General features: G+C 34.7%; 1 protein-coding gene across 1 annotated transcript in view; it reads left to right on the plus strand.

The window, feature by feature from the left end:
- The first annotated feature begins 304 nt into the window (after positions 1–304).
- Positions 305–15,457, plus strand: part of LOC131440193 (uncharacterized) — a 64,850-nt gene continuing 49,697 nt past the window's right edge. The window contains exon 1 of the mRNA XM_058611255.1: positions 305–886. The gene's annotated coding sequence lies outside the window, so the exon portion shown is untranslated. The remainder of the gene's footprint in view (positions 887–15,457) is intronic.

The following is a 15,457-nucleotide window of genomic DNA, read 5'->3' on the forward strand; positions in this document are numbered from 1 at the left end:
AACATTCGATTTTCTGCTTTGGTTTGTCTCCCATCCGCACCGGATCCTCCGGAACACATGCTGCAGCTTCACACGGTTAATTTGTTGAACGAAGAACGAAGAAGAGCGTTCGAAAAAACCGTGTGACTCTCTCATCGGTGACTTCATCGAACTCAGAGTAGTGTAAGCGAGGAACGCACGCTACTCCCGATGGTGAAAATGACTGAGAGAAGACAATCCGCAACGGAGGAAAATTTCTCCGTCTTGCATCGCGATCAGAGCCTCAGATTGGCATCCGAAGACCAGTTTTATCTCTATAACCCAACTAATTTTAGTCTTTCGCCAAGACTGGACAAAGCCGGATCGTGGTTAGCTGAGAAAGTGTATAGTTTTGTGGTTTTGTGTGTATCTTCGTATATTAAGAACAAAGTTGTGGGAAAAGTTGCGATAAAACATTGAAGTTCATTGGAAGTGTACCTTCAATTGGTTCTAGGGTGGTATTTATTTATTATATTAAGTGTTATATCAGTTAGCAACAAAAATTGACTGTAGAAAAGTGAACAGTTTCTCGAGAGCTGAAAAAGTTGGGTTGCACCGAGTTGTTCAAAGAATCGACATTTTCTCACGCAATGCGAGATTAACGATCATCACAGATGTTAATAAAAAGCAGTGTCAAAAAAAAGTTGATTGATTTTAAATTAGCTTAGCCAGAACTGGGCTAACTGGATTGTGTAATGGCACATAACGGGCTAGCAATGGTGTTTTGTTAGTTATTATTTATGCTGTGGATAGAATAAGTGAACAAAACGTACAGCCACAGGTTTATGTGTATTGTATTCTAACGCCACTTAAAGTAGTCGTGTAGGATAATTAAAACAGTATCTCAACGTTTTTATTATGTGATGAGGTAAGTTCACTATACTTATTTGGAAACAAATTTGTGTTATTAATGCAAATCTTGATACGACTCATTATTAATACTTACTCCGCTTTGTAAATCATCATAGCTAAACTAGCTAATTTGCTTGAATAAAATTCTCTAATATGGGATGCCCTAGCTTTTGACATTGTATATTCTGAATAAGAGCTCCTTCATGTTCTTAGAGTCTTAAATTATAGTCATTTATTTTACACATTTCTAAGTTCACTGGTCGATCTCATTTTCGACTATTCGACTACCCTAACGTGCAAATATCAGGTTATCCGGTATAAAGTTAGCGTTTTTTTTGTTAAAACGAAACGTTGATTTTGAATGGGTTAATTGAAGAAGCTTATTCGAAGTATTGATTATTGCTTTCTACACATCTTGACCACCTTTCTGGCAACTGGTAGATACCACGCAAATAGAAATGTTCGTCTTTTAAAGAAAACCAATGAAACAGACATTTTTTGAATTATTTGTAGGAATGTTGCTCAGTCAATGCGTGGTTCATCGATGAAAACAAATGATAATCGGAAGGGACAAATCTGGTGAAAACGGCGTGTGGGGTAGCAGCTTTCTGACCTCACCAAACACAGATCATTGAATTCTTGCAGAATCGATCTGGTTAGCCATGATTTTTGTCCGTTCAGGAATCGTAAAATAAGTTCATTTTTAAATTTGATCAGTATCTAATGGGGAAAGCAGATTGGAAAAATGACATGTGATTGCAACTATGTAATGAAAACCGCAAAAATGTTACCGAAGAGACGGGAAACTTAAACTATCTTGCATAAAAAACACATGAAGAGAAAGCCCATTTGCCTAGAAGAACCAAGCATGCTTCGTTTTACTTGGTCATTACAGTATTCAATTATAATTCTAATTCTTAGAAAACACAATCTACAGTAAACAAACAAAATTCGCGTCAGAAGTCTATCCTAGATATTCTGCTTCAGCGCCAATCTCCATTTTTCATTACCAGTAATAACTCGATTCAAAACCGATTTTATTTCGTATCTTCGAAGCAATATTTCACAAGTGTTTTTTGCTGTTTCATAATCATTATCTCAAAACCATTTAAACCATTTTCTGCTTGTTGCTTTTGATAGAGCATGATCAACATATGCCTCAATAAAATTTGATGCGACTCTGCAGCACTTTTCTTTAAATAAGATAAACATATCAATGCTTTCCGCAAATCATCACATTCTGGTAATAAATTCGACATTTTTGACGCGATGAAAAGATATGACGTTGTTTGTTCAGTGGCTTGATGTATATTAAACATGTTCTTCAAGTGGCATACAAACCAAACATATTTGTACCTTTACCTTCACTTCATATCTAATAATTGATACTACATGGAATGAAAAGCCCCGGGCCTCTTACAGAAAATTCGAGAATAGTTTTAAAACCATGTACATTTTTGTTGAGAACAAGCCTCTAGATGGCCCAATACCAAATTTCATGACAATTTGAATAATAGCTGTTCGTGTCAGACGAGTTCTAGTTTTCATCAAGCTGTGGAAAAAAACACACCAGCTCATTCATGCATAAAAGGTACGGATTGGTCCACCATCCCTCGTATTCTACAGACCTGACCCCAGCGACTATTATCTATTTCCAAAACTCGAGAATAAAAAAAATTTCGTCGAATGCTGAGGTCACTGCAGAAACGGAAGCCTATTTAGAAGGCCTTGACAAATCTTTTTTTAAAGAGCATCAAAATGATGGAAGACCGATGGGCCAAATGTATCGCTCTAGATAAATATTATACTGAAGAATAAAAAAGTTTTCACGGAAAGAAAACGACTTTTACTTAGTTAGGCCCCGGGGACTTGTAATTCCATGTAGTATTATGGAAATACCGTAGTATAAGTAGCAGAAACGCTTACACACTTTTTTTCCCGAATTTTGGCAAAACTTTGCCAAATTTGAACAACCGAATGCTCGGTAATAATCTCCGCAAACTGCAAAACAATTGAAATGCCCGGAGATATTCGATGTCGTACATAAGATGCATTAGCGAGATTTTCGCCGTTTCTCGGTATTCATCCATACAAACTACTACCGAGATGTTTTACTGTTTATTAGGTTTCAAATTATGTTATTTATCCAATGATTTCATTTACACAGAAGATAATTATGCTTTGATACCGTTCCCAGTCCCGACTCCAATCGATAACTTCATGCAGTGTATAGATCTTCCTGTAAAATTTTACTATGTGTAGTCTCCAAACATTACAAATAATCGTTTTTAACATTACGCATTACAACATAAAATTAGGAGCGTTCCATTCTGAAAAACTTATTTGTTTACATAGTGACATTTATCACCGCCACTCAGTTTCAATCTGAAACAAAATGGCTACCTTGATGATTTTGATGGTCTAACTTCTGTTTAGTGATTTCGGTAAAATTAACTTTACAAATAACATTAACCTGTGCTTGAGTTTAAGTAGAATCGTTAGGTGGCGTTAGCAGTTCAACATAAACTGCTAATGCACTGATGAGTCGAAGACGAAATGTAAAATTAGAATCATTTACGTTTTTTTTATGGTAATTAACAAAATCATCAGTAACAGTATATCAATTTCGAATTGCCAAGAATTCGGAAAAAATCATTCTGACATAACAAAAAAAAATTTTGTTTAAATTTCAGTTTTCACCGGTATTATATTAAGTTTTAAGTTTGTATATACTTTGAGCATCGAAATCGATTCAAAACAATGTGCGTGAATGGTCATTGATCATAACTGATGGTTTGAGTTTCGAGTACTCACGCTTAGGAAAAGTTTCTCGAAAATGAGAAGGATTCTACTCACTCTCAAAAAACAGTAGAATAACCCAGAAAAAGAGTAAATTTGTTAGTAGTGTTGGCGATTGCATATAATTTGGTAGAGAACGACACGATATTTCTTTACATTGTATACAATATCGTCGATCTGGTAGATGATGCTAGAAAAACTCGCTGTCTCTCAATGCATGAGCTGTGAGAAAATTTTTCTATATTTCTTCGCTCCACCTCATACTCTGAGTATTTCACGGCCCTTACCCAAATAGATACAGTTTTGCAATGATCGGTGTTGTATAGAACTTACCAAGAGAGAAACAAGTTGATAATTATCGCAGAAAATCGAATCGATGATTCAACTTGATGATTCTCATACTAGGTAACAATATTTCAAAAACCTTGTGTGGACATTTTCATAGACACAACTTATACAAAGGATATATGCACTAGAAAAATGACTCAATCACAATTATCACCCGTATAGAATCGGTCGTAAAACGAGAATGAGCGACCGTTTGTTGCTTCAGAGCGAATCCCCACAGCAGCGTGCTAAGCCAGATTGGAACCACTGGAGAGTAGAAAAAGCTAAACTTCTGCCGTTGTCGCTTTTTACGACATGGAAGCAGAAACCCAGTGGATCCATTCATGTCTATTTTGTTTCGATAGATTTCACACGGCCTCCAGGCTGGTCCTCTCCGGAGAGAGATAATAGTTAGTTTTTTTATCAGTTTAAATAATCTTCGTTTTCATTTGTTTGTTCTATCAATAACATGAGTTTGGTTTTTCAAGTGGTACCTTCATATCTATGATAAAATTGAGAAAGAGATAAAAAGTACCATCAATCTCCTAGTGAAGCGCATAACACCTTTTTTTTCTAATTCTAAGTAAAAATTTAATCCAATTTCAACATATTAGTTTCCTAAACAAAAAGCGAGTAGATTGGTGGAAACTCATATTTTGACTATACTAAATTATATTGAGTGGTGTGTCTCCTACTTTTAAATTATGCTCAATAAGGGTGTAGCAACCTTTTACTTCAACTCAAAGAAACGTTCGAAACATGTAAAATGATTGTTTCACATGACCAAAATGAATATTATGTGAACATCCTCTGAAATTAATCGCATCCTCCCATACAATTAACGTGAACTAATCAATTTTTAAACAATCTACGTAAATTTCCGGAGTGAAAAACTTGATCCTAAAAATGACCAACAATGAATTGGTTGACCCTAAAAATGGCGAGCAATGAATTGCAGGTAAAGTTTGGAAATTTGCATAAGAATCCATTCAATATCTACAAAGCGAAAAGACTTGTGATTCTAAATTCCTCTACTTTTCAGATTTTGTCAGTTGATAGCCTAACAAACCTACTCCCAAGATCTTATCGGCTCCAATATTTTTTTTTTGGCGCAGAGTAATGCGTGTGTGAAGTCCTTGTTAGTTGATCATAAACACGGCATTGAACTTTTATGTGTTAATGTTTAGATTTCTAAAATATTTTTTGTCGTGAATGAATCGTGACTTACTTTACTATGGGGCGCCTTTTCAAAATTAGCCATATGGAAGAATGGGCGGAACTTAATCGTGAATATCTCGATTAATGGCAGCAACATAATTCTTTCACTATTTCATCAAAAATATGATCAGAAATTTAGGATAATATTTTGAACAGTGTGAGATAACCACAAACAACTCAAAAAATAAGTTTTCTCAAAATTTGAAAACAACGCGGGAAAGCTCTATACTTTCGCTTGGATTTTTCGCGCTAGGACGACGATTTTTTCAAACGCTCAGGTCGTAGTTCTCATTTGTCCTCCGGTCGTCAAGGCGAGAAGACACATTAAACCAGTTTGGCATCATTTGGCGAGCGGATGTCTTGCCCTTTGTACGCAAAGCTAGTTTCAACTCAAACAAGATCGATTGCATCATGCAACAGAGATTCTGGTCGTTTGCATTGGAGAGAAAGAAAACGAAAAACGAAAAGTGGACAACATTATATAAAATCAGCCGTTCTAATGGCTCTAAATGTTATCTCAGGAACCATTAAGATTTCTTCTTTGCAAATTGAAGGTAAAAATCATCAGTTTAGTGAAAATCCAAAATAATTTGATTTGCTTCGTGCAATTTTCGCTGTACGAAGATCGTCGAAAAAAATAGTTCCGAACTGTACTAAATATCGTAGAGAATTCCACAATCTTGTCCTTTTAAAAGGCAGAAATGAATCCTGTACAGCATCTTGATAGTTTCTTCCATGAAATATGCATAAGTGCCTATATGTGTGGTCGTTGGAACCGTCCATTTGTGAAAAAGCTACAAATGATCAGGGCTTGCAAATTGAAAAAACGAATATTAACAAAAGGGTTTCACCATCTGTGCTATTCACACACATTCGTATGTCAGGTAGAATTCACAGCGCAACCCAAGCAAGGAAAGCTGCTTTGTTCGTTCATTAGTTCATGAATATGCCCGCTATCTGAGACCTATGCTTCACGAGGTTAGCATTTGATGAATAGTTCTCACATTGAAGATGCCTATGAAGAAACTAGATTCATAACTTTTAGTTCCGATGAATATTAATTTAAAGAACATTGCTTATAATGTTTCTAGGATATGTACACAGTGTAAACTCCCAAGAAACAAATTGATCGTTCTGAAAATGGGCTCAAATGCAAAATTTCTGCTATAAAATGTTTAAAGTATGTTTGAAATGTGATCAAATTTGGTCTTAGAATGCCAACATTATGTTCAAAAATGATTTCTGTAAACCTACACTGTGAAAACACCGTAAACATTGCCTATTTGACTTTGCTTCGCGTCATGTAGCACGCCGTGGAGCAAGTCCTTCTTTCTCATACAATACTAACGAGAGCGAATCCTACATTTCATTACTTTGTCATGGATTGCTTAGTTCATGTGTTAACTGAGACTGAGAGCACAGGCAATTTACTATAGGCAAGGGAATTGATCGGCTCAGTAGCATATACTCTCACGCATTCAGTTTCTCTCTAATATAGGTCTCTCATTCAGCTATGTCAAGCAAAGTGTTCACAGCAGATGTTTTTTTGTTGCTTCGTTCGTTTCAGGATTCACAATACAAGCCCTGCAAATGATATCACGTGAAAAGAAGCCTCTTAAGAAAAATTGATTCAGTTTGACATCATTTCGCACTACGAGCGGATGTGTTGCGGTTTGTCAGTTTTATTCGTATTCACGACATCTATTTATGTCTCTGACATTACACACCCGTACTTTTTTTAGATAAGATATTTCTATTTATTCGAAAACGTGAGAAAATAATCATTTCTCCTGTAGGTAGTTGGAGACAAACTTGCATGCGAATCTCTACAAACTATCATAGAAGGTAACATTTAGTAAGCTTTATTTAAATTACATGCAGCTATCAGCAAAATTCAGAATAGTAATAGTTTATCTAGTGGGTGAATGTGATATGAACACCCACTACTTTTTATCTATGGAACACGGAACTCCACGGGCAGTCCACAAAAAACTATATCAAAAGCAAGGTGGTAAATATTCACATGACTTTTTTCACGTAACTATGATGTGATCATTTTTTTTAATTGTATGATTGAGCCGATTTGCAATTATTCAAAAATCTGTTTCTGAATCAAAAATTTATCTGGATTTGTCTGTGTCCAACTAGGAGATTTTGACCGGGCTTCATTTTCAGTGAGCAAAAAAAAGGTCTCACCACCTATCATCTAGAGATCAGAAGCGAGATCTGACAAAAGATCTGGTGAGATCTGGTAAAATCTGTAAAATCTGGAAAAAGATCTGGTTAGTTAGAGTATCTATCGAAACATAAATCTGGAATATTGGCAATGCTGCTAAGCGGAGTATTTTATGTAAACAATTGCAGTCTTTTGCGTACGCAACGTTTATAATAAGTTTGTGCCAAATGCGTTCCATCTGTTTTCACATATTCTGGTAGAATGTATAAAAAATTCACATTTTAAGCCTATTCGAACGGTCAAGCGTCGATAATTCACCTCTGTTAGCGAATATAGGGTAATTGTACCCCATTGATCTCAACTCCAGTAGTCATCTCGCGTCGGCATAACAGCAGTATTGCATAATGTTCGAACTATTTGTTCTGCGGTATTGCTTTTTCGACCCGAAGCAAATATGTTGTATTCAATTTTATGACAATTCGTTGATTGAAAGTCAATTAATCAGTAAAATAACATGGCAACTCTACTAATGAGATGACTAATGGTACAATAGCCCAACCTCTGAATTCGGTGAATTGTGTATCTTACTGTCAGTGACAGCTTCGTGGCAGAGTTTGTCCAATGCTTGCGAAATTTCACCGCACATTCAATCCACTAATTACGATCGTTACGATGATCTGTATCATTCGGCTGTACATGCCCGCTCATAGGCATACTGATCACATTATCTGACCACCAAAGCGATTGATCAAGGTGACTCATCGAAAACCATCTAACGATCGCTGATATTAATTTTGTTGACGTGCAATTATCGTTGATTTTGGAGAAGATTTTCATGTAGGCGTTGTGTGTGCTTCATAATTTAATAATTGCCGAACTAAAATTTGAACAAATCAGGCCTATTGGCGACTCTCATATGCGTGTCAAAAGTAGGTGGAACGCAAATGATTTCGGTAAAAGAGGTTAAATGTGAATTGTTTAAATTATGCCATAAGTGAGAGCTTGTATGTCGACTAGGTCACTGGTGCATGGATTAAATTCGTTCTTCAAAAATTATAAAATATCAATGATTGACGCCATTAGTCGTGAGCTTCGTCGCTATGTACTTGAAAATGTTCTTAAAGCAAACGTTAGCGTCGATGTTAGCTTTGTTTTGCACTTACTACTGCAGTGAAATATGTTAAAAATAGGACTAAATACTACATAACTGCGCTATCAAACCTAAATATACTGAACACGGCTAGTGTTACCTGTTCAACCTACTACTTACAATACGATTACGTCGTGGATTGAACAAATGACGACTGGTTGGTTCCGGCTTATCCTCTGAACTATCGAGTCCACAAAAGGTGCTCATTACACTTACCTTTTGATAAGAGATATATTAAAAAAAGTTCGATTATTTGAAAGAAATATCCACAAACATCGAAAGTAAGTTTTAGAGTAGATTAACTCCAGGAATGGGAAGAACGGTTTTAAAAACCAATTCAACTCATGCATAAAAAAATTGAAAAATCCGAATGTATTTTTCCACATTTTCCACATATTTCTCAAGTGTTGTGAATGGTAGGAAATCGATCGGATACCCGAAATAATATGCGCTGGAAAAAAAAGTCGATACAATTTTGTATCAATATTTTTAGATTGATTTTATTAAATACTTAATACGATTTGTGCTTCTTTGATAACAATGCATCTACAGCTAAAATCAATTCACTTGCATTTGCAAAACTGCAAGCTCCCGATCAAAAATAGTCATTCAAATTCAAGAACATCGATTGTCCCCCAACGAAAGGGTCCAACTGCAAATGACGGTTTCTTCCATTCAAATATTATTAATTTGATTCTATTTGATTATTAAAATGACTTACCGAGAAAAACACTTAAAACAATTTTTTTTGCCAAAATTGTTGTAAAATGAAATTTCCTGTAGATTTTTCAGCAAAATCATACTATTCTTTACCAAATGAACATATTTGAATGAAATTTTTGAATATTACAGATAATACAATATACTCAAACTTTATTAGTTTGATTAGTTTATTGTATTATCTGTGAAATGTCAAAGTTTCATTCAAATATATTCTTTCATTAAAGGATGGAGTAGTTTTGTATAGAAAGTAATATGAAATTTCATATTATAATAACTTATTAAACATAATTTTGTAATGTTTCTTTCGGAAACTCATTTTTACGATCAAATAGATTCAAATGAACAACATTTGAACAAAAAATTAAAATTATCATATCTTTCTGAGCGATTTTGAATTCTTCTTCATGAAAATAACATTCCAAAATATATATATATATATATATATATATATATATATATATATATATATATATATATATATATATATATATATATATATATATATATATATATATATATATATATATATATATATATATATATATATATATTTATATATATATTATGATGTTAGTTATACTTCTGTGAAAGTTTAGTGACGTTTGTGATAGTGTGGTGACGTTAAATGAAAGTAATATAGTAGAATCTGATGGTACAAAAAAGTAAAAGTTTGCCTATAATCTGTAATAAACGCACCACCACAAAAACTAGGTTCTTTAAATGTCATGTCTAAATATCTCGAGAGCTTCTAGAAGGCAATTCACTGTATATTTTTGGTTTGTTTTTTTTTTATCTAAAAATAGGCAATTATCGCATTAACGCCAAGCGTTGGTTTCAGCATCCGGAATAAGTTCAAGGATCGCGATTGGTTCAAGCTGAAGCACCTTTCTGTGCGTTGGTTTGAACGAAGCTTTCCTGGTTGGGAAACAGTACCTTTAGTATCAAATTCGTTCAGCGCACTGTCTGACAGCCGGTAAAAGTTAAAGTTTGAAGAAGCTTCCATAAACAAAGATTTGATAGCTTATAGCTTTAGTCCTATCGAAAATGTCAGGGCCATCATGAAGGACATGATTGCTAGGAAATCCCAATAAGCTCTTATTTAGTTTACATTTATTAGCTACCATCTAAGAAAGTTGGGAAGATTTGACGTTTTCTTCTAACAAGCTATACAGTAATCCCCGACGAAAATATGCCTAGTTAGTGCAAGGCTATTCTCAATAGGGGTGGTTTCTACACTGCTCTCAAACTGATTGCACCGAAGTACTGTGAAGAATAATTAAAACAAATATCTTCATAACATTCGAAACGCCCGTCCCTGTCGAGCCTGAGGAACAGACTATAACTCAGACGATTCCTTCTCTTGTATAAAAAAATATCTGGAATAATTGAAAATCTTGGAAAGAAAATAAATAAATAAATTAAAAATAAATAAAATCAAATAACAGACGCGTAGCGATCGGTATTTCGTAAAATATGGATCAGAAAATTACCAAAGTTTATTTTGTGATGATCGGATTTTCAATCACTAGTGGATTAAAACGAAAATTTTTGTTTTAGCACCCAACGTTTCAACGCGGCGTCTTCTTAAGGGGAACTGTATTTAAAAGTTGGACATTACAAAATAAATTTAAATTACTAGTTACAAATTACTTAGATTATGATACACTCTCTGCATTCTTCGCAACATCCAGAGAAAATTCGCAAACTACTTACCGATCAACAACCAACATTATTGGACTTACCACACTCATTATCCGAGCTCTAAAACAAGATTACAGTAACGTAAGATGTGCTAGCAGACGAATATTTACTTCAGGTTCACTCTGTAGCAACTAACTAACTAACTAACACGTCCAACACCATCAACAACCGTACAGACACATAGATGGACTTAGAATGATATATGCAGGTATTTTGCACGCTGCTAAAAATGTTCTTGTCCGAAATATTTTAAAACGGTCATAATTTTCTTTGTATAATATAACTGAAACAGAAACAAACGTATCCCCAGCAAACCGTTTTCTCTATATTTGATTTCTAATTTCTCTATATTTGAAACACAGATAAAACGCTGCTGATGTTGCCAATTTATTTTGTTATAAATTCTAGATTTAAATTTTAAAACTGACATAAACTACGCATCTAGAACTAGAACACTCCTGAACATGCCCTTAGAGCAAATTCATCAGCTGAAAGTTCTATATGGGCGATCTATAATAGAACTAAAACTGGAACAACCGTATCTCCAGCAAAACACGCTAGTTTTATTTATTCGAATAGTTCTAGTGTTATATTTAAAACTGGTATACACTACCGTTCTATTTTTTGTATTATTGAAAAAAGAGTAAAACGCTACTGAGACTACCAGTTTTTCTTGTTATACTTTCCAAATTTAAATTTTAAAACTGACATAAATTATGCATCTAGAACTGGAACACTTCTGAACATGCCCTTAGGTTATTGACAACGCTATTTTATTTCATATGAACTGATCTACTTTAGATCTACAATTAAAACATGTCAAGCTCAACGCTGAGATCTAGTTTCATTTTTCGAGCACAAATTTGAAACAGATTTAAAACTGCTCGACAAAATTGTTTTAAATTAATGTATATTTGAAACACGAATAGAACACCGTTTTAATTTTTTTGCGTGTGTGTCTGTAACGAAATCTGACAGACGAGATGTCAAAGCATCGAATAACATTTCAGAAATGATCAAAATAAGCTTAAAGAGCAAATTCAGCAGCTGGAAGGTTTATATGATCGATCTATAATAGACATGAAATTGAAACAATCGTATCCCCAGCCAGCCATTCTAGTTTTATTCATTCGAACAGTTCTACTAACAAATTCAAAACTGGTATACGCTTCCGTTCTATTTTTTTTAATTTTTGAAACACTTTTAAAACGCTGCTAGGGCTGCTAGTTCTACTTGTTATAATTTTAAAACTGACATAAATTATGCATCTAGAACTGGAACATCAAATATTTTGCACTGAATAGTACAGTTTCATTAAGATGTACTCTAGCTCACTATGATCCAAAAATTCTAGAAGTTCCTGTAAAAAACTCATATCGTTTTCGAAATCGTTAATATAGTTTGTTTGTTTTTGATTTGAAACATCATAGTGAATAGACACTGAATAATAAACAAATAAACAAATAAACAAATAAACACAACACTAATAGGCACATTTACAGAAATATATAGAACAGATTTTAAATCTTCGCGTTGAGATCATCAAGCCCGAGTTTTATTTTTGACAGTTTTAAATTATACGACCGTCTGTCATTTTAGCACAGATATCCATCACTGCGTTGCGAATAGCCTTACAATAGCCATAGTTTCTAAGATTGTTCAGTGCAATCAAATGTTTAATTTTGTTTTGTTGAAAGTGATCTCGAGCAAAGTTTGTCTACAATTGTAACAAAGTATATTTCTTAGTTTTTGAATTAAAAACTCAATCTCAATCAACACTTGACTCTCTACACATATATGAGTATTTTTGACGAGGAACGAGAATCTGATTTTGTAAGTTCTTTGTAACTAGTAATTTATATTTATTTTGCAATGTCTAACATTTAAATACAATTCCCCTGAAGACAACACCAATCAATAGCGTTCAAACGTTGGTTGTTAAAGCTAAAATATTCATCTTTATCCGCTAGTTACTGAGAAGCCGGTCATCACAAAAAAGATCGAGGCTTCTATGAGAAAGGTATTATGAAGATGCCGTTAAATTGGCAACAAATTATAAAACAAAACGGTAAACATTTGACCCAAATCGTGTATCAGTAACACGTAAACAAAGCTTAGAACTTTGTTTAAAATAATGGATTTCATTTTACAAATCTGTTTGTTAAAGTAACAGAATTTACAAAACAATTAAATGTTTATACATCAAAAATTCAATAAATACTAGAAAACCTCGGGAACAGGCGTAGCGCGATGAGTAAGTCGATGCCTTTCACGCAGCCCATCTGGGTTCGATTCCTAGCCCCGCACATAGGGTCAGAAAAATTTTTTGTTCCGAAAAGGCTAATGTCCTAAGGGTTAAAACCCCTATGATCTAAACAAAAAAAATCATTATGAATTGTGAAAACTCGGCAAACAAATATTGCGGAAATCGAGTAATATGTAAAAAGAGAAAGGATTCTAAAACTGTTTAGCTATGAATACAGTAAGCATTGTATATTTTTTAATTAAATAATGTTAAAATTACAAAATATATCAGTTATGGTAACTAAAGTAAAAAGTTGTATAAGTAAAAATTAATTTATCGATTTTTGGTTTGCTTGAAGTCGTCATAACGGATATTGCACTTTGACGCAATCGTTTGAATTGTGTTACTCCAGTAAAAGTAACATTTGCGTCTGCTTAGCGGCTCATGTGGACCAACAATTTGAACTGCAAATGCATTGATATGTCGAAGACGAGTAGTAGATAATAATTGGAAAAGATTATGCGCACCTTAGCACCGAACGAACAGTAGTGACAGAAACCCCTGAAAACTGTTGATGTTTTAGTTCTGGTGAGTTGATTGATACTATTTTTTACACAACTTCCATTATCTTATACAATCATCGTCTGCGTGCTTCACAAATGGGTGCAACATTCTGAGTGTTCATTATGACCATTCAATTCAAACAAAAGTATTGCAAACTAGCACAGAAACACGGAATAGAAACAGTGGCAAAATAAGCAATGTCTTCAAAATTGACCTAATAATACATCAAAAGTTTGTCAACAATCAAGGAAACCTCCTACGCTAGTTTACTATTGCGAGAAAGATTTTTCGTTACACTGTTAGAGACTGTTTGAGCTGCAAAGTTAATTAGCGACCAAAGCTTGATCTATCGAATTTTCGGGTAGTCACACCTACCCCGTCGTTCATTACCGCAATCGGTTGTGCAACCGTAAGCGAGACCAATTTCGTAGTTGATTTTACCGAATTTCGATGGGCACCAGGCACCACATCAGAGATCCGATCTTTCCTCTCATCAAACGGCCGAGTCAAGATGTAGCCTGCGTCATTACCTCTTAACTTCTCGTTTTGTTTCGTACTGGGGAATCATATTGTACCGATCAGTAACAAGTGTTTAATGCTGAGGAAGGTGTGTGCTAATAACACTAATTTAGCACTTCTCAACTGCGGCTTGATTCGTTCGCTTGGTTGGTTCTCCTTGGGCAGGTTCGTTTGGGAAGAAACAATTAGACTCTCGAAATGAATGTCGCAAAGTCGCGTGGCCTTTTTAAGTTTCTTGCTGTGACAAACAAGCTTGTACTAAAACAATCTACGAGAAAGGTTGATTCGATTTGGGAGATGAAAATAAATGATATCATCGTGGTAGAATAAAACTCTATATTGATGAAATCAAATCGTACATATTGTGCCACTAATGTATTAGTGGTAAAAAACTTTTTTAAAAGATGGAAGATAATTCAAATTTGAAAGCTACATCCAGTTTCGGTGCTTTGCAGAGTTAGGCAATCAATTATTCCCGTTCGATTTCAAGAAGGTTTATAAAAGCTAATAAAAACCTAATTGGCACTTGCACGAAAAACCCCATTAGCAAATTTAGGCCCCCCGGGAAACGCACATGCCTATTTGGACTTGTTGATCATGGGCCTCGTAAACAATGGGAGCAGTTTCATCGATTTCGAACTTTCTGTGTATTCATTTGCCTACGAAATGCCTCCGACTCCTATTGGGAACAGTACATCAATGGATTGTATAACATTGCAAAGGTTGAGCAGCGCAACGTACCGCCGAAATGGTACAAATCATTCATTCGATGTGCCATTAGCTCATCATAATGTAACATGACGGACAATCGAGCAGATTGCATTCGGGAGGACCCTTTCGAAGGTGACCGCATTGAGGTGTATGCGTTGCCCTAGAGCACATTATAAAATGCACTTAACGGTGCGATGAGTAGGTACCTAACGAGCCCGAATGCATTTTGCCCTACAAGATGCCTTTGTGGTCACAATCAAAACAAGTGGCTGACAAAATAATGTGTTGCCTCACTTAATGATGTGAATAAGTACAGATGTTTGATTCTTTTCATCAAATATGTAAGATTGTAAAATATGACAGTACCCTGATTAACTATGCTTTGAAGTTAATGCGTTTTATTTTAGTAACGCGTTGGTCAAGATGTCGTATGTTCTAGCCCCGACCTGGAAGG

This window comes from Malaya genurostris, chromosome 1, assembly GCF_030247185.1.
Source record: "Malaya genurostris strain Urasoe2022 chromosome 1, Malgen_1.1, whole genome shotgun sequence".
In the NCBI taxonomy this organism is placed as follows: Eukaryota; Metazoa; Arthropoda; class Insecta; order Diptera; family Culicidae; genus Malaya; species Malaya genurostris.